This window comes from Chlorocebus sabaeus, chromosome 9 (assembly GCF_047675955.1).
Source record: "Chlorocebus sabaeus isolate Y175 chromosome 9, mChlSab1.0.hap1, whole genome shotgun sequence".
NCBI lineage: Eukaryota > Metazoa > Chordata > Mammalia > Primates > Cercopithecidae > Chlorocebus > Chlorocebus sabaeus.
In genome coordinates, this window is record NC_132912.1 from 70422528 (window position 1) to 70443866 (window position 21339).

Consider the following 21339-nt stretch of genomic DNA (forward strand, 5'->3'; position numbering starts at 1 on the left):
GCCATATAATATACTATACTCCCTATCTTGTCCAATATTTGTTTTTCCTGAAAATAATAATTGCCTTTTACCCACTTTGGCTTAACTATCTTTGTGCTTTTTGGCAGATCCTGTTCACAACCTCCCAGGCCATGTAATGCTGGAGATAACTGTGCCTAGTAACATTGCTACAATGCTGCCATACAGCTGTGCATGGGTGATGCCTGTCATTTTCAATATAACTGTGAACAGTGAAGCAAGATGGAGGTGTGGTATGGTATGAAGTTGTACCTTGACCTAGATGTTAGATTCTGCAACTTATGCAAGATGATTTTGCAGTCATGTATAGTAATGATGTTGAAGTTTCAGGATGACCAGACTGGAAGCAGCAGAGACTTGAAAATGCCTCTTTAGGCTTCCTGCAGGATGTCACTGTAGGCAAGTAGAAGGTCTTCACCACCTTGAGCATGTGTCCTGCGAGGACCTGGAGATCTGAGGAGCCACCCTCATCCCCTACCCCAAACAGCTGACATCTTTCTTTCCTTCATTCCTGGCAGCATATCCTTTCAGCTTGCTACAGTGAAATATTGTTTGTATTAGGTTTTTTTTTTTTTTTTTTTTTTTTTTTGACAGAGTCTCATTCTGTCACCAAGGCTGGAATACAGTGGTGACATCTCAGCTCACTGCAACCTCGGTCTCCCGGGTTCAAGCAATCTGCCTGCCTTGGCCTTCCAAAGTGATGGGATTACAGGCCTGAGCCACTGCACCTGGCCCTAAATCATGCTCTTAAAGGCAAGAGGCATGTCTTTTCTTGTTGCCTGGAAGGAACATGGCTATCGCAGTGAACTAGCCTCAACCATGCAGAAGAGAGTGGCATCCTGGAAAGGCTCAGCACCAGAAGGGAAGGAATATGAGTTTCCAACATTGAAGGGTACCCTGTTAGCCTTGGCCTTTGTTTTTTTTTTTTTTTTTTTTTTTTTTTTAAGAGAGGGTCTTGCTATGTTGTCCAGGCTGGCCTAGACCTCCTGGCCTCAAGCAATTCTCCCACCTTGGCCTCCCAAAGTGCTGGGATTACAAGTGTGGACCACTGTGCCTGGCCATCTAGGCCTTCTAATACTTCTTGTAATATGGAAGAGAAGTACAACTCCATTTTATTTCATTCATTATCAGTAGAATCTGCATCCTGACTAATCATTACATGTGTTCAATCTGCCATGTTTTATGGGAGGAGATCCCTCATTACATGTAGAATAAAGATTTCTTGTCTTTTTCACATAAAGGAGATAAAAGCCTCAGAAATGTTAAACAGAGAAGGAAGAAACACATCTCTCAGCTGGATGAATAGATTAACTCTTGGCATGCTACCATACTTCCAATTTATTTTATTTTTATTTGCATGGTTCATGGAAGGAAGAAGGAACTTAGAAACTAAAGACTCAGTTCTAGTTTTAGTTTCTCCACTGTGTGACCTTGGGCAATTAATAGAATCTTTGAGTTTTATGATCTATAAAATGGTAATAACTAACCACTATTATCCCTTAACCAGAGGGGGCCTGTATACCAAATTCTACTTTTGTAATGATGTCTTTAAATATTTGCTTTACAATGAATCTAAGATTAATCTTTAAAATGAATGATTATGTATTTATCTTACTTAAAATGAATGGCATTTAATATATAAACTTACATGTATTATAATAATATTGATGGGCTGGGGGCAGTGGCTCATGCCTGTATTCCCAGGACTTTGGGAAGCTGAGGTGAACAGATCACTTGAGCTCAGGAGTTCAAGATAAGCCTGGGCAACATAGGGAAACCCCATCTCTATAAAAAAAAATTTTTAAATCTTGGTAGTTGTTATTTATTATATATTTTCCATGTGTCAGGACCTGCAAAGCACTTTAATAATGGTAGTGATATTGATAGTAATGAACTGTTATTGCATGCTTGCTATATGCTATATACTACACTAACTGCTTTATGTGTATTAACTCATATACTCCTTACATCAACCCCTTATGATGTTCTGTTCTTAAGCCCACTTTACAGGTGAGGAAAGTGAGACCGGCAGTGGTTATATAACTTGTCTAAAACAAGGATTCATATCCATGTGCAGGCTGACTTTAAAGCCTTTGCTCTTATGCTGCTATGTTGCTTTCTCACCACCTTTTATAAAATGGCTTATATTACTTAAACACTTTTTTTTTTTTTAAGAGACAGTCTTGTTCTGTTGCCCCATGATGGAGTATAGTGGTGCAATCATGGCTCACTGCAGCCTTGAACTTCTGGGCTCAAGCGATCCTCCCACCTCAGCCTCCAAAGTAGCTAGGCTGAAGGCTGTATTTCTTTTTAAATAAATTTATCAGGAAAGTGGGCAGGTAAGATTAGAGAATCATAAACTGGACCTTCAACAAAATTTGCCTGTAACTTGAAACTTACTGTTTTGAACCCATGGCCATGACACAACTTAGAAGCATGGAAGGGATGTAGGGTCATCCCTTGTAACCCCCACCCAGTGTGAAAATTCTGTCTGTGATAGCCTGGACCATCTGTCCAGGTCACCCTGCACCATCTGTCCAGGTCACCCTGCCTGTATTTTAACACCTCACTGGCTGAGCTTTCACTGCCTTTTTAGTGCCTGTGCCACTGTTGGGAAATCTCACCATGTTGGTTTTCAGACTCAGGCCACTGTGTTTCTTGCTGCCTTTGCAAAGCTAAAGCCATCAAGTGGCAGCAAATCTCTCCCTGGCTCTCATCCCTCTCCCTCTTCTGTCTCTCAGCCCCTTTGATAGAAAATTTCATGAAGAAGATGGCATTTGAGCTGAATGTGGAAGGCTGCATGGGATTTCAGTAGGTAGAGATGGGAGAAGGCATGATTAGAGGCACAGGCTGGAAGTTGGCCAGGTGGGGGTGCGGCTGGTGTGCCAGCCTAGCAGTTCATTCAGTGCTTGAGAGCAGGTTCACAGGAAGGTATCTTTGGAATGGCAGGCTGAGGCCTTAATATGAGAAATTGTCTTGAATAGACTCCAAAGTGATTCAACTAAGAATTTTTGCAATTGTGCTTTATGTTGAGAAGTTAACACAGTCCAAATGCCTTCTTTACACATGCTTATTTTCATAAAAAGATACTTCCTGTGGTCTGAATATTTGTATCCCCAAGAATTCATATGTTGAAACCTAACCTCCAATGCAATAGTACTACAAGAGGTGGGGTCTTTAGGAGGTGATTAGATCATGAGGACGGAGACGTCATGAATGGGATTAGTGCCCTTATGAGAGGCTGGAGGAAGCTTGTCTGCTCTTCTGCCTTGTGAAAATGCAGCAAGAAGGTGTCATCTCTGATGAGCAAGCCCTCACCAGACACTGAAGCTGCTGGCACCTTGATCTTAGGTGTCCCAGCCTCCAGAACTGTGGACAATACATTTCTATTGTTTATAAATTACCTAGTCTAAGGTGCAGTCATCCCCCCATACCTGTGGATTCTGCATTTGTGGATTCAAGTAACCATGGATCAAAAATATTTGGAAAAATTATTGCATTTGTACTAAAAATGTACAGAATATTCTCGTCATTATTCCTTAAACAACACAGCATGATGATCATTTACCTAGCATTTACATTGTATTACATTTTATAAGTAATCTACCTATGATTTAAATTATATGAAAGGACGTACATAGGTTATATGCAAATACTACACCATTTTTTAACAGGGATTTGAGCATCATCGAGTTTTGGTATCCACAGGAGGTTCTGGAACCAGTCCCCCACAGGTATCAAGGGATGAGTGCATTTTGTTATAGCCACTCAAAAGGACTAAGACAATACTCTCCAAAGAGGCATGTTAAGTAGATTTACTGATGAGTTGTCTGTACCAGGTCGCAGCAGCCTGTCCCTTGCATCAGGTTTTGCCAGGAGGACCACTTCTCTTTCTAGTACATCATGCCGCCTGTCTCTCTGATTGTCCCTTTCTTCCAGCTTATTTAATAAGAGTATTCTCCACTTCATTTTGTGTTGCTGATCATGAAATTGAGTGCTCCCAATTATATGACAGGTGAGCAAGAAGAACCTTACTTAGAGCCAGAGGGGAAGGTCACAATTAAGATCTTTAAGAACTTTCAAAAAGACATCCCTACAGAATGGCTATGACAGCTGCTGCTCATTGAGATTAGGAACCATTGGCTTGAAACCAGCTAGTGCTGAACAGCGGGACTTCCTGCTCTGCTCCAAAGTGTTTATTTCATTCCACAGTGGCTGCCGAAATGCAGCCTCTAGGAATCCTGCCTTAAATGTGCCCCTGGAGACCCTGGGCTATTAAAGGTTATTGCTAGTGGTCCTCTGTCTAGGAAATGATTCCAGTTCTACATTATACATCTTTGAGTTGGCTTAAAGCACTGCATATGTTACGACAAAGTGTTGCAGTGATGTATATGTTTGTTTTGGTAACCCATATAGTCATTTTTCAGGAAAATTATGTTGGGGCCATTATAGCACATAACCCAAGGAAGCAAATGTTCACCCATCAGATTTTTTCTTTTTAGAATAAACCCTTAGAGTAACTGTCACATGTACATGTTTCTGTTTTCCAAACAGTGTCCAGATAACCTTTAGCTCATACCAATATACCCTTAAAATGGTAATATCTATGAATGATTCAATTAAATTAATAGCCCCCAATGCCTCTTGTGGAACTAGTTTCAATTTTATTTTTTTAATTTATCATTTCTTTCTTTATCTGTAGAGATAGGGTTTTCCTTTGTTGCCCAGGATAGTCTCAAACTCCTGGCTTCAAGAGATCCTCCTGCCTCAGCCTCCCAAAGTGCTGGCATTACAGGTGTGAGCCACTGTGCCAGGCCTGAAATTTTCTTATGTTGCTCAAAGGTTAGATAAAATCCTAATTTTTGAATTCTGTTACCATGAAACAGACCCTGCATTATATATACTTAGAATACATGACATCCCATGTACCACACTACACTCCTTTTCACATTTGTAAATTAAATCAATAATCAAACGAGGCATTCTCATCCCCCCTCCCTTTTTAGTGTGCTGTAGTCCCTTTGCTAATCTTTAGAATGTGTGCGGTGTTTTCTTGGGAACTATAATAGGGCTGATATTCTATATGGCTAGCCTTACTTGACCCAACCCTAGCCATTCACAAACAATGGACATTCATGGTATATTTTTCACTTCCCTGCTTGCTCTCTGAGCAATGAACTGTGCAGTAGGATATGTCTTTATCAGGTCCTTCTAGTTAAACCTGGTATTTTCTTTGTGCTGATATTCTCTCCCTTGAGATACAGCCTTTTGCTGATGCTAAAGGTTTGTGGCAGTCTTCATTTAGACTTGTTCTTATTTTTGGATACAGCTAATATAAGCATAAGGTTTCTGTCAGATGAAATTTAGAGGCACTCTGTATTTCTGTTTAGAATATTAAAAACACAGGGCTGTTTCTACAGCATTTGTAAGTGCAGCACCTCCTTGCTTACAAAACAATCACAAGATCCTCTGAACCATGCAAAGTCTCCCAAAGAAATCTCCAGGGTAGCAGATTGCAAACTCTGGCTTCGAGATAACTGTTCCTCACCTCCCGTCTCACAGCCAAACATTATTATCAGCTAGAACAAGAAGTTCTTTAAAAATGTAATTGTAGCTGTTTTTATTTTGATTCTGTACATAAAAGTTTAATTATTTAATTTTTTTTTTTAGAGATAAGGTCTTGCTCTGTTTCCCAGACTGGAGTGCAGTGGTGAAATCATAGCTCACTGCAATCTTGAGCTTCTGGGATCAAGCTGTGTTTCTGCCTCAGTCTCCTGAGTAGCTGAGACTACAGGTGTGCATTACTGCATCTGGCTAATATTTTTATATTTATATTTATATTTTTTGAGATGGAGTCTCACTCTGTCACCCAGGCTGGAGTGCAGTGGCGCAATCTTGGCTCACTGCAATCTCCATCTCCTGGGTTCAAGCAATTCTCCTGCCTCAGCCTCCCAAGTAGCTGGGATTACAGATGTGTGCCAACACGCCCAGCTAATTTTTTTTGTTATTTTTTAGTAGAGATGGGGTTTTACCATGTTAGCCAGGCTGGTCTCGAACTCCTGCTTTCAAGTGATCTGCCTCCCAGAGTGCTAGGATTATGGACGTGAGCCACTGCGCACAGCCGATAATTTTATTTTTTGTAGAGATGGGGTCTCACTTTGTTGTCCAGGCTGGTCTCAAAGTTCTGGCTTCAAGTGATCCTCCCACCTTGGCTTCCTAAAGTGCTGGAATTAGAAGCATGAGCTACTGTGCCTAGACTGTACACAAAATTTTAAAAATGCCTACCAGTTCCTTAATTCTGGTTGCTAGCACATACCACAGAGCAATGCAGATAGGGATGGGCAGGACTGATGTAAAAATAAAAGCAAAGAAAGCCAAGGTAGTGAAGTGAGTGCAAAGGTATGAATTTTGTTCCCAAGGAAACATATACAATGAAAGTATTTCCATTGGGAATATTCATTTTTACTTATTTTTCCTGATTACAAAAGTAAATAATATTTATATAGCCATTTTGGAAAAAATAGAAAAGTCCTCACCCTCAATCTCAATACCCATGTAATGACTACTGTTAATCTTATTTCATATCCTTTCTGTATTTTCTTCTACACATCTATGTAGTTCACAAAAATGAAATGATTCACTTTCAATTGCTCTTAAAGCTTTTGTATTATAAAACAACACTAATGTATAACTTAACGTGAGTTATCACAAGGTGAACACATTTGTAACCAATACCCACATAAAGAAATAGAACCTTGTCAATCATTCCAGGAATTCCCGAATCTGTCCTATCACCAGCTCAAACCACCTGGATTCCCACATGAGTAGTCACTGCTTTGGCTTTTATCATAAGTTAATGTTTTATCATTTATAACTTCTACACATATGTTATAGGCCCCGTCATACATTGTTATTATTTTTTCTTTAAACTGTCAATTATCTCTTAAAGAGATTTTTTAAAAACCACTTTTATATTTACCCACATATTAACTGTTTCTGGTGCTCTTCATTTCTTTGTATTGATCAGATTTCTGTCTGTTATATTTGTCTTTGTTCCAGAAGGACTTTAACATTTCCTGAAGTTCAGGTCTACAGCTAGTAAATTCTTTCAGTTTTCTATGCCTGAAAAAGTCTTTATTTCACTTTTGTTTTTTGAGATATTTTTGCTGGGTATAAAATTATAGGATGACAGCTTTTTTTCCTCCTCTAGTACTTAAAAATTGTTGTTTCATTGTATTCTGGGATGTATTATTTTCAAGATATATTTATTATCAAGAAGTCAGTTGTATTCTTATCTTTGTTCCTCTTCTGTTTCTAAGGCTATCTTTTTCACCAGTGTTAAGCAATTTGACTATGATATGCCTTGGTAAAGGTTCTTGTGCTTTGGGTTCATGGAACTTCTTGGATCTGTGGGTTCAGTAATTTAAACCAAACTTGAAAAATTTTCAGCCATTATTTCTTAAAAAAAATCTTTTGGCCCTACTTCCTTCTGTTTTCTGTCCTTTGGGGACTCCATTTTTAGGCTGCTGGAAGTTATCCCACTGCTCAGTGATGCTTCTTTTTTTTTTCAGTCTTTTTTCCTGTGTGTTTCATTTTGTATAATTTCGGTTGCTATATCCTCAAATTCATTACTCTTTTACAGTGTCTAATATGCTGTTCATTTGGTCCAATGTGTTTTTAAAATCTCTTATGTTGTAGTTTTCATCTCTAGAAATTCATTTGGATCTTTATAAAAAAAATCTACCTTTCATATCTCTGTATGCTCAATCTTCCTTCTGCTTCATTGAATATATGGACTATAATTATAACTGTTTTACATCCTTATCTACTAATTCTATCTTTTTTGTGTAATTTCTCTGCTCATTATGGAAACAGTTTAATTATTTTGATGCTTGGTTTTAAGTTTTGTTAACTGGGATAAGAGCAACTTTTGTTCTAGGACTGATTTTGCCTCACTACTCAATGCCTCATGAATTTTGAGGTTGTCCACTCTGGTAGATGAGACTATGGACTTTTTCTGGTTCTGTGCAAGCTCCAGAAATGTTTATCTTACTTGTTTTGAGTGATTCTTTTCCAAGCTTTGGGTAGTTGCCTTACACACATGTGCTGATGGATACTCAAGGGGTGCCACATGCATATGTCTGGAGCTCTCTCTGGGCATCTCTCTCCTCAATAGTACTTTGCTCGGTGGACCCTAGCCACATGACTTCCATGAACTCCCAGCGTTGCCTTCTCAACTCAGGGAGACTGGAGGGTCCCCCATCTCTGTATTCTGGCCTGAATATTCTCTCCAGGGAGTAAGCTGGGGCAATTTTACCCCTCTCTCAGGGATCACTATTATTTGAAGCCAGATATCCAATGTCTGAAAACAGAGATTTGTTTCCTTCCACATATTTGGTCTAGTATTTTAGTTCTTTTGGGCAGGAAGGTAATCTGGTTCCTGTATTGAGTCTTAATCAGAAGCAGAAGTCCTTATCCTGACTTGTTACAGTGATCACTTCCTTATGTTACTTTGTAGTTTTATCACCTCAGTGTACATTTCTAGATGCTATAGTTTAGTCTTGCCTCCTAAAAGTTATTATATATCTTTTAAATCTCTTAATATACAGAATCCTTCTCCATCCCTTTCTTTTTCTTTCATTTTATCTATTGAAGACCTGTACCATTTGATCTATAGTTTCCCACTGTCTGGAATTTGCTGATGCACATTTGCAGTGCAGTTCAACACATTGTTGTAGTCTTTTGTATTTCTTGCAAATGAGTAGCTGAATCCAGAGGTTTTATCAGACTTGGGTTCAATACCTTTGGCAGGACTACAGGGCTGCTGTACTCTTTCATTAGGAGGCACTTAATTTCTGATTGTCTCTCTTTTTGTAATACTAGCAGCCATTAATTCTACATGCCTACATTTATTAATTCATCAGGGATGGAAAAATGGTGCTATTTGAATTCTTTAATTTTTTCATTTATTAGAGTACCTTTATAAAGAGACACATATCCTCATTAGTATTTGATTACCCATGGTATGTTTTATAAAGGAAGGCAGAATAAATGCTTCATTTAAGATAATGAATTGGTTTCATATCATTCTCTCAAGGTTACCCATTAGTTTTTAAAAAATCATTTTAAATATCATTATTAACTCACTGATTGATGGGTTTTAATCAATTGCAATTATTATCCTTTAGAAGCTCAAATTTTCCCATCTCTGGCTGATGGGAGCCTCTTCAAGTTGGCACTGAGTCCTTTTTACACCTTAGTAGCTTGGTAACTCCCTCTTTTCCAGTATAAGACAATGCTCCAGGCCCATCTCCCACACATTTTCTGCCCCAAATCAGGAATCAACAATTTCCCCAAGAAGTTTTAGTTTTATTTAGTGGAAAATAGTATTTCAACCAATCTGGGTGCTAGGGATAATCAATGCTATTAGGCTGGTCATCATCTTCAGGCTCCTTTAGTGAACAGAGCTAAGATATTATATGTATGTGTACATTTTTTTCTTTTAAAAGATAAAATACATTTGGGAGGCCAAGGTGGGTGGATTGCCTGAGCTCAGGAGTTCAAGATAAGCCTGGGCAACACGGTGAAACCCTGTCTCTACTAAAAATATGAAAACCTAGCCAGACATGGTGGTGCACACTTGTAATCCCAGCTACTCAGGAGGCTGAGGTGGGAGAATCGCTGGGACCTGGGAGGTGGAGCTTGCAGTGAGCCGAGATCACGCCACTGTACTCCAGCCTTGGCTACAAAGCAAGACTCCATCTCAAAAAACAAACAAACAAACAAACAAATAAAGAAACAAAATCCAAACCAAAAAAGAGATAAAATACAGTTACTCATCACTTAAACAATGGGGATACATTCTGAGAAGTAAGTTGTTAGGCTATTTCGTCACTGTGTGAACATCACAGAGTGTACTTACATAAACCTCGATGGTACAGCCTAGGTTTGGACATATCACATACCCAGGCTATGTGAAATGGACACATGTCTAGGTTGTGTGATATGTCCTAATACTCCTGAGCTACAAACTATACAGCATGATACTGTACTGAGTACTGTAGGCAGTTGTACCAGAGTGGTAAGTTTCTGTGTATCCAAACATAGGAAAAGTTACAGTAGAAATATGATATGAAAACTCCATTATAATCTCCTGAGACAATCGTCATACACGTGGTCTGTTGTTGACCAAAACATTGTCATGTAGTGCATGACTGTATCTTCTGAGTTCAGATTGATACATCTAATTCATAACCACAGAGTTATAAAATTCAACCTCTTCTATGTCACATTTTTACCTCCTTTCTTTTATACCAAGAATCTTGTTTCTCAAGGACACAAGATATGAAAGAGTTAGAATATGCCATAATCATTTACTTAATCCCATGTTTACACAAAATAACCTCAGAATAATAGTAATACCACTTCCACCAATGTTATTACTGAGAGCAGTTAAAATACGTTTTTGCAGCTGGGCACGGTGGCTCATGCCTGTAATCCCAGCACTTTGGGAGGCCAAGGTGGGCAGATCACAAGGTCAGGAGTTAGAGACAAGCCTGTCCAACATAGTGAAATCCTGTATCTACTAAAAATACAAAAAAAATTAGCTGGGCATGATGGCACACACCTGTAGTCCCAGCTACTTGGGAGGCTGAGGCAGGAGAATCGTTTGTACCTGGGAGGAGGAGGTTACAGTGAGCTGAGACCACTCCATTGCACTTTACCTGGGCAACAGAGTGAGACTGTCTCAAAACAAAAAACAAAAAACAAAACAAACAAACAAACAAAAAATTGTTGCATATTGTATCCTCATTCTACCCCTCTTTAAGAATAATTATCTACATTGTTTGAACATCAGCCGTTGCATACTATAATCTTCCCCTTTTAGCTCTCATTTAGTATTAGTTATATAACTAATACTGTAACTGCATGTTTATATAACTAATACTGTAACTGCATGTTTATTACTCATCACCAGTCATTATGTTAAATGTTTCTTCAGTCATTTTGCATGGCTGAAGCTCATTCTGCAGTATGTTTCTCAAAAAGAGTTCATGGGACCAATATTGCCTACTTTTTGTTTGCATATGTTGATAACAGTTTATGCCCTTTGCACTTGAATGTCAGTTTTGCTGCATATAAAATCCTTGGCTTGCATTTTCTTTCTTTGAGTATCTTAAATATGTGCTCCATTTGCTTCTGGAGAAACACTGGTATAGAAATGCTTCAGGATAATCTAATTTTCTTTCTCTTATAGCTCATTCACTGTTTGATTAGATGTCAAAGGATTTTTCTTTTTTTCTTTAAAGTCTAGTAGTTGTATTTGAATATTTTGTGATATTGGTCATTCTGGGTCAATATTCTCAGGTACATGGTGGTTTTTTTGTTTTGTTTTGTTTTTTTGGGTATTTTTGTTTTTGTCTTTGAGACAGGGTCTTGCTGTGTTGCCCAGGCTGAAGTACGGTGGCACTCTCTTGGCTCTCTGCAACCTCTGCATCCAGGCTCAAGCAATCCTCCTGCCTCAGCCTCCTGAGTAGCTGGAACCACAGGCAAGCACCACTACGTGTGGCTAATTTTTGTATTTTTTTGTAGAGACGGGGTTTCACCATGTTGCCCGGGCTGGTCTTCAACTCCTGGACTCAAGTGATCCTCCCACCTCAGCCTCCCAAAGTGCTGGGATTACAGGTGTCAGCCACCATGCCTGGCCTGCATGGTGTGTTAATTTTTTTTTTTTTTTTTTAATTTTTAAGGCCAAGCGCAGTGGCTCATGCCTGTAATCCCAGCACTATGGGAGGCTGAGGCAGGCAGATCACCTGAGGTTGGGAGTTCGAGACCAGCCTGACCAACATGGAGAAACCCTGTCTCTACTAAAAATACAAAATTAGCCGGGCGTGGTGGTGCATGCCTGTAATCCTAGCTACACGGGAGGCTGAGGCAGGAGAATTGCTTGAACCTGGGAGGTGGAGATTGCGGTGAGTCGAGATTGTGCCATTGCACTCCAGCCTGGGCAACAAGAGTGAAACTCCATCTCAAAGAAAAAATTTTTTTTTTTTAATAAAATGGGTGCATAATAGGTGTATATGTTCACAGGGCACACACGATGTTCTGATACAGGCATACATTGTGTAGTAATCACATCAGAGTAGTTGGGGTATCCATTACCTTAGCATTTATTGTTTCTTTGTGTTAGGAACATTTCAATTCCACTCTTGTAGTTATTTTTAAATATACAATAAATTATTATTGACTATAGTCACCCTGTTGTACTATCAACAGCTAGATCTTGTTCATTTTATCTAACTATATTTTTGCACCCAACATGATGTGTTCTTTTAAAATATAGTTTCAGAGGTTTTATTTTTAATTTGAAGAAAGGTTTTCTTAAATTACAGTATTTTGGCATTTGTTTTGTTCTCTTGTTTTAGTTTTCTTCTTTGGAGACTCCTGTTACCCATATTTTGAATCTTCTTTGGCTCTCTTCAATATTTGTTAGTTTCTCTCTCATCGTTTAAATCATTTGAAAATTTCTTTTTAAAATAGACTTTATTTAACAATTTTATTATTATTTTTAAATTTCAATAGATTTTTTGGGGACAAGTGGTGTTTGGTTACATGAATAAGTTCTTTAGTGGTGATTTCTGAGATTTTGATCTGAGATTTTCGTGCACTCATCACCCGAGCAGTGTACGCTGTACCCAGTGCGTAGTCATTTGTGTTTATCCTTCACCCTCCTCCCACCCTTCCCCACAAGAACCCAAAGTCCTTTGTATCATTCTTATGCCTTTGAGTCCTCATAGCTTAGCTCCCACTTACAAGTGAGAACATACGATGCTTGGTTTTCCATTCCTGAGTTACTTCACTTAGAATAATGGTCTCCAATTCCATCCAGATTGCTGCAAATGCCATTAATTCATTCCTTCTCATGGCTGAGTAATATTCCATGTTGTGTGTGTACACACACACACACACACACACACACACACCATTTTCTTTGTCCACTCATTGATTGATGGACATTTGGGCTAGTTCCATATTTTTGCAATTGCCAATTGTGCTGCTACAAACATGTGTGTGCAAGTACCTTTTTCGTATAATGACTTCTTTTCCTTTGGGTGGGATTGCTGAATTAAATGGTATATCTACTTTTAGTTCTTTAAGAAATCTCCACACTGTTTTCCACAGTGGTTGTACTAGTTTACATTCCCACCCTTGTGTTCCCTTTTTACCACATCCATGCCAACATCTATTATTTTTTGATTATGGCCATTATTGCAGGAGTAAGGTGGTATTTCATTGTGGTTTTGATTTGCACTTCCCTGATCGTTAGTGATATTGGCATTTTTTTCATGTTTTTTGGCCATTTGTATATCTTCTTTTGAGGATTGTCTGTTCATATCCTTAGCCCACTTTTTGATGAGCTTCTTTTTTTTCTTGCTGATTTGTTTGAGTTCCTTGTAGATTCTGAATCTACATCTGTCCTTTGTCAGATGTAAAAATTTAGCCCTTTGTCAGATGTATAGATTGTGAAGATTTTCTCCCACACTGTGGGTTGTCTGTTTACCCTGCTGATTATTTCTTTTGCTGTGTGAAGTTTTTTGCTTAATTAAGTTCCATCTATTTACCTTTCTTTTTGTTATGTTTGCTTTTGGGTTCTTGGTCATGAAATCTTTGCCTAAGCCAATATCTGGAAGGGTTTTTTTCAATGTTATCTTCTAGAATTTTTATGGTTTCATGTCTTAGATTTAAGTCTTTGCACCATCGTGATGATTTTGTGTAAGGTGAGAGATGAGATCCAGTTTTATTCTTCTAAACGTGTCTTGCCAATTATCCCAGCACCATTTGTTGAATAGGGTGTCCTTTACCCATTTTATGTTTTTGTTTGTTTTGTCAAATATCAGTTGGTTGTAAGTATTTGGCTTTATTCCTGGGTTCTCTGTGATGTTCTGTTGGTCTACGTGCCTATTTTTATACCAGTACTATGCTATTTTGGTGACTATGGCCTTATAATATAGTTTGAAGTTGGGTATTGTGATGCCTCCTGATTTGTTCTTTTTGCCAAGTCTTGCTTTGACTATGTGGGCTCTTTTTTGGTTCCATATGAATTTTAGGATCATTTCTTCTAATTCTGTGAAGAATGATGGTGGTATTTTAATAATAATTGCATTGAATTTGTAGATTCAGTAGGTAGTATGGTCATTTTCACAATATTGATTCTACCCATGCACGAGTGTGAGATGTGTTTCCATTTGTTTGTGTCATCTACAATTTCTTTCAGTAGTGTTTTGTAGTTTTCTTTGTAGATGTCTTTCACCTCCTTGACTAGGTATATTCCTAAGTATTTTATTTTTTGAGTCCTTGATTTGATTCTCAGCTTGATTGCTGTTGGTGTATAGCAGTGCTATTGATTTGTGTACAGTAATTTTGTATCTTGACACTTTACTGAATTCATTTATCAGTTCTAGGAGATTTTTGAATGAGTCTTTAGGGTTTTCTAGATATGTAATGATATCATCAATGAACAGCAACAGTTTGACTTCCTCTTTACTGATTTGGATGCCCTTTATTTCTTTCTCTTTCTGATTGCTCTGGCTAGGATTTCCAGATTGCTCTGGCTAGGATTTCCCCATTCAGTATAATGTTGGCTGTGGGTTTGTCATAGATGGATTTTACTACCTTCAAGTATGTCTCTTCTATGTCAATTTTGCTGAGGATTTTAGTCATAAAGGATATGTCAGATTTTGTCAAAAGCTTTTTCTGTGTCTATGGAGATGATTCATGTGATTTTTGCTTTTAAATCTGTTTATATGGTGTATTACATTTACCAGCTTGCATATGTAAAACCATCCCTGCATCCCTGGTATTAAACCCACTTGATCATGGTGGATAATCTTTTTGATATGCTGTTGTATTTAGTTAGCTAGTATTTTGTTCAGGATTTTTGCTTCTGTGTTCATTAGGGATATTGGTCTGTAGTTTTTTGTTGTTGTTATGTCCTTTCCTGGTTTTCATATTAGGGTGATACTGGCTTCATAGAATGATTTAGGGAGGATGCCCTCTTTCTTTGTCTTTTGGAATAGTGTCAATAAGATTAGTACCAATTCTTCCTTGAATATCTGATAGAATTTATCTGTAAATCTATCTGCTCCTGGACTTTTTTGTTGGCAAATTTTGAAATTACTACTTCAATCTTGCTGCTTGTTATTGGTCTGTTCAGAGTTTCTATTCTTTCCTGGTTTAATCTAGGATGATTATATATCTCCAGGAATTTATCAGTCTCCTCTAGATTTTCTAGTTTGTGTGTGTAAAGGTTTTCATAGTAACCTTGAATGATCTTTTGTATTTCTGTGGTGTGGGTTGTAATATCTCCTATTTCATTTCTCTCTTTTTTTTTTTTTTTTTTTTTTTTGAGACAGAGTCTCGCTCTGTTACCCAGGCTGGAGTGCAGTGGCACAATCTTGGCTCACTGGAAGCTCCGCCTCCTGGGTTCACGCCATTCTCCTGCCTCAGCCTCCCAAGTAGCTGAGACTACAGGTGCCTGCCACCCTACCTGGCTAATTTTTGTATTTTTAGTAGAGATGGGGTTTCATCATTGAGCCAGGATGGTCTCGATCTCCTGACCTCGTGATCTGCCCGCCTTGGCCTCCCAAAGTGCTGGGATTACAGGTGTGAGCCACCATGCCTGGCCTCTTGTTTAATTTCTAATTGAGTTTACTTGATTATTCTTTCTTCTTTTCTTGGCTAATCTTGCTAATGGTCTATCAGTTTTATATATCTTTTCAAAGAACCAACTTTTTGTTTTATTTATCTTTTGTATTGTTTATTTTGTTTCAATTTCATTTGGTTCTGCTCTGATCTTTGCTATTTATTTTATTCTGTTGGGTTTGGGTTTGGTTTATTCTTGTTTCTCTAGTTCTTTGAGGTGTGACCTTAGATTATCTATTTGTGCTCTTTCAGACTTTTTGATGTAGGCATGCAATGCTATGAACTTTCCTTTTAGCACTGCTTTCGCTGTATTTCAGAGGTTTTGATAGGTTGTGTCACTATTATTGTTCAGTCCAAATAATTTTTAAATTTCCATCCTGATTTCATTGTTGACCCAATGATCATTCAGGAGCAGGTTATTTAATTTTCATGTGTTTGCATGGTTTTGAGGGTTCCTTTTGGAGTTGATTTCCAATTTTATTCCTCTGTGGTCTGAGAGAGTACTTGATATAATTTTGATTTTCTTAAATTTATTGAGACTTGTTTTGTGGCCCATCACATGGTCTATCTTAGAGAATGTTTCATGTGCTGGTGACTAGTATGTATATTCTGCAGTAGTTGGGTAGAATGTTCTGTAAATAACTGTTAAGTACATTTGTTTTAGGGTATAATTTAAGTCCATTGTTTCTTTGTTGATTTTTTTTTTTTTTTTGAGATGGAGTTTCGCTCTTGTTGCCCAGGCTGGAGTGCTGCTGGGCTCCAGGCTGGTACTGGGGAGTGTCTGCAAAGAGTCCTGTGATATGTCTTCAGGTCTCTCAGCGGTGGATACCGGCACCTCCTCTAGTGGAGGTAGCAGGGGAGTGAAGCGGACTGTGTGAGGGTCCTTGGTTGCATTTTTGTTTGGTGTGCTGGTTTTGTGTTGGTTGATCTCTAGCCAGGAGGTGGTGCTTTCAAGACAGCATCAGCTGTGGTACTATAGAAAGGATACAAATTTGCCCTAGGGTTGCCTGGATAAGCATTTGGGTTTCTCAGGTGATGGGCAGGGCCATAGAGTTCCCAAGAGATTATGTCCTTTGGCTTCTGCTACCAGGGCAGGTAGAGAAAGACTATCAGGTGGGGGCAGGGTTAGTTGTATCTGAGCTCAGACTCTTGTTGGGTAGGGCTTGCTGTGACTGCTGTGGGGGATGAGGGTGTGGGTCTCAGGCCAATGGAGTTATGTTCCCAGGGGGATTATGGCTGCCTCTGCTGTGTCATACAGGTCACCAGGGAAGCGGGGGAAAGCCAACAGTGACAAGTGTTACCCAGCTCCTACGCAACTGAAAAGGCTGGTCTCACTGTCAGCATGCTCCCCCAACATCAAGTTTATTTCCAGGCAGCAGGCGAGCAGGGCTGAGAACTTGTCCAGGCTACAAGCCTCCCTGCTGAGAACACAAGCAGGGCTTTTGGGTTTTATGCCTCCCTGCCTGCTACAGCTTCTGTGCTTGTATCTGCCCTCCCCATTTGACCCCTTACCCGGATTCTGTCCAGGAAACTTCACGTTCAGTAGAAATTGTTATAAAATTCAACTGGAAGTTTCCTTCTGCCTGTGGTCTTTCGTCAGTTCCACTGGCAGCCCTCCCCAAGGACTCCTGCAAGATAAAGACAGAAATGGCTTCCCTGAGGACTGAGAGTGCCCACAGGGCTCTTGCTGCTGCGTTCTCTACCCCTATATTTTGTGTGGCTCTCTGCATTTGTCTCAGCTCCAGGTAAGGTCAAATCCTTCTCTTATGATCTGGGCCTTCAGGTTTCCTAGTAAGGGTATGTGTTTGGGGGCAGACAGTCACCCTCTCACACTTTGGCACTCACAGTTTATTGACTATCTCATGGAGCCTGCAGTCGCAAGCTGCTTCCTTCAGAGGGTCTGTGGATTCTCTCAGCTTTCCTGGTACATTCCTGCAGTAGTTCTTGGAGCAAAAGTTCATGATGTGAGTCTCCACATGCTGCTTTGTCCGTCGGAGTGGGTGCTGCAAGTTAGTCCTGCCTCTTATCTGCCATTTTCAAACTTAACTTTTTTTAGAGCAGTGTTAGGGTCACAGAAAAATGGAGAGGAAAGTAGAGAGTTCCCACATATGCCCCTTCTTACCCCATGTATCCTCCCTCACTAGGAGCATCAGCACCAGAGTGGTACATTGGTTAGACTTGATGAAGCTACACCCACACTTTGTTATCAACTGTAGTCCATAGTTTAGGGTTCACTCTTGATGTTGTCCATTTATGGGTCCTAACAAATGTATAATTACATATGTCCACTATTATAGCCTCATGCAGGACATTTCACTGTCCCCAAAATCTGTGCTATGCCTATTCATCCTTCCCTTCCTTCCTCCCCTCTAACTCCTGGTGACCACTGATCATTTTACTGTCTTTATAGTGCTGTATTTTCCAGAATGTCATATAGTTGGAATCATACACTATGTAGCCATTTCAGATTGGCTTCATTCAGTTAATAAGATACATTTAAGATTCTTTCATATCTTTTCATGGCTTGATAGTTTATTTATTTGTATTGCTGAATAATATTCCTTTGTAAGGATGTGCCACAGTTTATTTATCCATTCATCTACTGAAGGACATCTTGGTTGCTTCCCAGTTTTGACAATTATGCACAAAGCTGCTATAAACATTGGTGTGTCGGTTTTTGTGTAGACATATGTTTTAAACTGATCTGAGTAAGTAACCAAGGAGTGTGATTGCTGGATTGTATGGTAAGAGTATGTTTAGTTTTGTAAGAAACTGCCACACTGTCTTCCAAAATAGCTGTACCATTTTGTGTTCCAAACAGCAATGAATATTCCTGTTGTTCCATGTCCTCTCCAGCATTTGGTGTTGTATTGTGTTGTGTTTTTTTTTTTTTTTTTTTGCCATTCCAATAGATGTGTAGTGGTATCTCATTGTTATTTAAATTTGCAATTCTCTAGTGACATATGATATGGAGCATCTTTTCATATGCTTATTTGCCATCTGTATATCTTCTTTGGTGAGAGGCATCTTTAGGTCTTTTGCTAATTTTTAATTGAGTTTCTCTCTCTCTCTCTCTCTCTCTCTCTCCTTTCTTCTTTCTCTCCCCCTCCCTTCCCCTCCCCTCCCCTCCCCAGTCCTTTCCTTTCCAAGATGAGGTCTTGCTATGTTGCCTAGGCTGGTTTTGAACTCCTGGGCTCAAGCAATCCTTTCACCTCAGCTTCCCAAAGAGCTGGAATTACAGGCATGAACCACCATGCCTTGCCCAGTTGTTCATTTTCTTATTGTTGAGTTTTTCTCAATTTTAAAATTGTGTTAAAATACACAGAAGATAAAATTTGCCATCTGAAAAATTTTAAGTGCATAGTTCAGTGGTATTAAATATATTCATATTGTTGTGCAACCACTAGCACCATCCATTCTAGAGTTTTTCCATCTTGCAAAACTAAAACTCTGTATCTATTAAACAATAACTCCCTATTCCCTGCACTCCTCGGTTTCTGGCAACCACTGTTCTACTTTCTGTCTCTATGAATTTGGCCACTCTAGATATTTCATATAAGTGGAATCATAGGATATTAGTCTTTTAGTGACTTTAGTTCTTTTAGGTATATACCCAGGAGTGGAATTGCTAGATCATATGGTAATTCTATTTTTAATTTTTTGAGGAACTGCCATACCGTTTTCTACAGTGGCTGTACCATACACATTTACATTTACATTTCCATCAATAGTCCACAAGGGTTCCAGTTTCACTAACACTTATTATTTTCAGGTTTTCTAAATAGTAGCCTTCCTAATGGGTATGAGGTAGTATATTGTTGTAGTTTGGATTTGCCTTTCCTTGATGATTCATGATGTTGAACATCTTTCCATGTGGTTATTAGCCATTCTATACTTTCTTTGGAGAAATGTCTATTCAACTCCTTTGTCCATTTGTGAATTAGGATGTTTGTTTTTTGTTGTTAAGTTTTAGGAGTTCTCTAGATATTCTGGATGTTAATCCTTTATCAGATATATGGTTTGCAAATATTATCTCCCACTTTGTGGGTTGCCTTCTTACTTTTTTAATAGTGTGTTTAGATGCATAACATTAAAATATTTTTATAAAATCTAATTTGTCTATGTTTTCCTTTTGTTGCTAATGCCTTTGGTGTCATATCCAAGAAATCAGTGCCAAATCTGATGTCACGAGGTTTTTCCCTGTGTTTTTTCCCTAAGAGTTTTATAGTTTTATGTGTTATGTTGAGATCTTAGATTCATCTTGAGTTAATTTTTTATATGGTGTTAAGTAAATGTTAAACTTCATTCTTTTGCAAGTGGATACCCAGTTTTCTCAGAACTATTTGTTTAAAAGATTGTTGTCTTCCCAATTGAAAGGTCTTGACATCCTTGTCAAAAATCATTTGACCATATACATGAGGGTTTATTTCTGGGTTCTCTATTCTATTTTCTCTCTCTCTTTCTTTCTCTCTCTCTCTCTCTATATATATATATGTATTGTGTATATATATATATCTGTTTTTATGTTAATACCACATTATTTTGATTACTGTAGCTTGTTAGTAAGTTTTGAAAGCAGAAAGTGTGAGTTTTCTAACTTTGTTCTTCTTGTTTTGGCTATTTGGGGGCCCTTAATATTCCATACACATTTTAGGGTGAGTTTTTCTATTTCCACAAAAACCAAATCACTTATTTATTTATTTATTTATTTTTTTGAGATGGAGTCTTGTTGGGTCACCCAGGCTGAAGTGCAGTGGCACAATCTCAGCTCACTGCAACCTCTGCCTCCTGGGTTCAAGCGATTCTTCCGCCTCAGTCTTCTGAGTAGCTGGGATTACAGGCTTGTGCCACCATGGCTGGCTAATTTTTGTATTTTTAGAAGAGACAGGGTTTTGCCATGTTGGCCAGGCTGGTCTTGAACTCCAGACCTCAAGTGATCTGCTCATCTTGGCCTCCCAAAGTGCTGGGATTACAGGCATGAGCCACCGCATCCAGCCTGGAATTTTGATTACATTGAATCTATAGATCACTTTGGGCAGCACTGACGTCTTGACAATATTGAGTCTTCCAACCCAAGAATATAGAATGCATTTCCACTTATTTATGTTTTAAAAATATTTTTCAGGCCGGGCACGGTAGCTCACGCCTGTAATCCCAGCACTTTGGGAGGTTGAGGCAGATGGATCATGAGGTCAGGAGATTGAGACCTTCGTGGCTAACATGGTGAAACCCCATCTCTACTACAGATACAAAAAATTAGCCAGGTGCGGTGGCAGGCACCTGTAGGCCCAGTTACACGGGAGGCGGAGGCAGGAGAATGGCGTGAACCCGGGAGACAGAGCTTGCAGTGAGCCGAGATAGCGCCACTGCACTCCAGCCTGGGTGAAAGAGTGAGACTCTGTCTCAAAAAAAAAAAAAAAAAAAATATATATATATATATATATATATATACACACACACACACACATATATGTATATATTTTTTCAGCAATGTTTTATAGTTTTTATTGTACAAGACTTTCACTTTCTTGTTTAATTCCTAAGTATTTTATTCTTTTTGATGTTATTATAAATTATTGTCATGTTTTAAAAGTTTTTTGTAAATTTTGGATAACAATT

The 21339-nt window shown here is 38.7% G+C and overlaps 1 long non-coding RNA gene across 4 annotated transcripts in view; it reads left to right on the forward strand.

Moving 5' to 3' along the window:
* The window catches only part of LOC103216066 (uncharacterized), an 81284-nt gene that overhangs the window by 9183 nt on the left and 50762 nt on the right, over positions 1 to 21339 (forward strand). For 2 of the 4 annotated variants that reach the window (XR_005244138.2, XR_012093984.1), the window contains one exon: positions 108 to 256. This is a non-coding gene — a long non-coding RNA (uncharacterized lncRNA). Of the gene's footprint in view, positions 1 to 107; positions 257 to 17255; positions 17466 to 21339 lie in introns of those variants that run through there. The other 2 variants (XR_012093985.1, XR_012093986.1) reach the window with 2 other exon arrangements.